At 23.9% G+C, this 2775-nt stretch overlaps 1 long non-coding RNA gene across 2 annotated transcripts; it reads right to left on the bottom strand.

Moving 5' to 3' along the window:
• Positions 1 to 275: 275 nt before the first annotated feature.
• Positions 276 to 1413, bottom strand: LOC126675434 (uncharacterized). 2 transcript variants are annotated; one of them, XR_007639748.2, is made up of 4 exons: positions 1223 to 1413; positions 1047 to 1097; positions 915 to 934; positions 276 to 552 (listed from the first exon to the last, which is right to left on the bottom strand). It is a non-coding gene; the product is annotated as an uncharacterized LOC126675434 (long non-coding RNA). The 2 variants fall into 2 exon arrangements; XR_007639747.2 differs by lacking the exon at positions 915 to 934.
• Positions 1414 to 2775: the final 1362 nt, after the last annotated feature.

Raw genomic sequence — 2775 nt, 5'->3', positions numbered from 1 at the left:
TTTAATGTATTTATTGTGACATATATTAAACATTGCTATAGTACATAATATAGTAATATTTATAAAGTGTTACAATAACTATTTAATATTTTTTTATAATATTATGAATTATAATGATATTTAATTATTATTTTTTCTTCATTCATTATTATATTTATCATGGTTAACACAATTCAATCATAAATATTAAAAAAAATAAACAAAATACAATTAACAAGATAAATATATTTAAACAAAACTAATTTTTATTCATTAGTATTTAATTCTTTACACAAACTAACAAAAAAAGATTAAGTAATACAACAAACATCTATCTGCTTCCTTTTCCTCTAATTTATATTAGACACTTCTAGTTTATCAAAATGGTAAGATGAGAGATATGTCCTCTTTTCCAACGACAAGCTCGGGTGAGAACCCAAATCTTAAATTTGATTTATAATTTGAGAACATTTTCAAGATGATTATGAGCTGAGAGCTACTATACAATTTATCTTAATAAAGACTTTGTTGACTTTTGCAAGCTTCTGAGCGCGCTGCTGCCTCATCATGCTTCTGCATTACAAAACAAATGGATAAATTTTAGAAATGATTCATGTCTTTTACCTAGAGAAAATATAAATTCACATATTCATTATTTAGATGTAAGGTTAAAGAATTGAACTCAGAACACAATGGATCTTTATCAAAACGATGAGGAAAAGGAGTCACAAATTATTATCAAGACGACATGTAGTTAAAAACAATCAAAATGAAGCATGCAGTTGCAAAATTTACACGTTTCACACTTCAAGGACGGAACAATCGCATTCTTATAAGGTATTATATATAAACTATCTAAATAACAAATTATAGTGTAATATAAAATAAAAGGCTAATTAATCTCTGATACAAATGAAATAACACAAATTACTAACCAGAAACTATATGTTGGAGCCTGTAAACAAAACAAATAAACCACAACAATTCATCAAAGATGTTCTCTGTGTTAGTCTTGGAATTGAAGATTATCATTTAACAAATACAAAATTAAAATATATACAACTGACCTGAATCATAAGATTATCACAAGCGGTGTCAATTCTAGCACCCATCAAAACCTATAAATCAAACCAAATCAAAATCTAAAGGATATAAAAAAATGATACTGACCTAAAATGAAACTTGAATCTTGGAAGGAAATAAGAAGAAGATCTGGTTGTGAATGTTGGATTTGTTAATAAACCTGATTTTAACTATCCGACGACAGTGTTGAATGGCAGCGTTGGAAGAGTAACACGGCAGCGGCAGCGGCAGCGGCAACCAGAGAAGAAAGGGACAGATACTGGGAAGGAATAGTAAGACTTTTAAAAGCGGTTTCTGAATTAGAGCTAATTTGGATGTTAATCTAAGCACGATTTTAGTCCAAGCACGATGTTAAAGTGGTTAGATGCAAATTAAATTTCAAAATGAAGTTGAAAAGTAATAATTTTTTTTACTTTAACAATTAAAATAATTACATATTTTTACTGTCGTTTATCAAATATTACTTAAACAGTGTTTTATTATTTAAAATGATGTTTGTTTAAAATGTTACAATAAATATGTCACTGGAGAGTATTTTTGTTGTAGTGTATATATCATTATTAACATTTTCGTCCATGTTGTTTGAAAATCAAACTATATAGTGCTCCATTTTTATTTTCGTATTTTCGTCCACTTTTAGATTAGTCAACTGAGTCAAATGACTTAGCTAAAAAACTTAAATTTTAATTTAACTACATTTATTTTAGACACAAATATAAATATAAATTATAAAATTATAAAATTCAATGGCTTAAAAAATTCAATTTATCTAATTTTTACTTCTCTTACTTTTAATGTTTTTTAATTTTATTTAGTTTTCAAAACTAAAAACAAAAATACCAAAGAAATTATATTATTTAAAAATAACAATAATAAAAATTAAATCAAAGCTGTTAATTCATTAAATCTCTTAATAACATATTTAGAGGGCTCCAGAGTATTTTTCTCTTTATCTATCAACTTTTTAAATTTTCTTATACTGACTATCATACTTGTATAAGCTAATGCAATAATATTTAATAAATTATTTGATTTTAAAATATATGTATAATTAGACTATAAGTTTTATTAAATAAAAAAAAATATAATTTTACCATTTAAAAAAAATAGCACTGACCTTTTCTTTTAATTTTTTTATATATCATATTTTTATCTTTTATTATTTATAATTTTTTTCTAACATACTTTTTTATAAAATAAATTAATATATAATATATTATAAATTATATGAATAGATTCATACAATCAATTTTTTTTAGATTAAGATCATCTCAAATTAATTGAACTTGACCTATTGTGTTTAATCAATCTACACCATTCATTATAAAATGGATGGTGTAGATTGAAAAAGTATAAAATATATTAAGTTAATCTACATCATTTATTTTATAATGAATGATATAGATTGACTGAAAATGATAAGTCATATTTAATCAACTTGAGAGGATCCTAATTAATGTTAAGTTGGTCGGGTAATTGTTTTAATTTCATTAGACCAATAAAAGAGCAAAAATTGGGCCACCACTAATTACCGCTATCTTTTTGTTCTTTAAAAACAATAACAATCAACGGTAAATACAAAATTTTCAATTATGAAAAATATGTTGTAGAATGGAAACCAAAAAAACAAGCTTTTTTATTGTTATTTTGTTTTTGATGTACTTTATTAATTTTATTATTAGAATAAATTAATAATTCATTTAATAGTGATAA

Source organism: Mercurialis annua, linkage group LG3 (assembly GCF_937616625.2).
Source record: "Mercurialis annua linkage group LG3, ddMerAnnu1.2, whole genome shotgun sequence".
NCBI classification, from domain to species: domain Eukaryota; kingdom Viridiplantae; phylum Streptophyta; class Magnoliopsida; order Malpighiales; family Euphorbiaceae; genus Mercurialis; species Mercurialis annua.
This window is presented reverse-complemented; position numbering and strand designations above follow the sequence as displayed.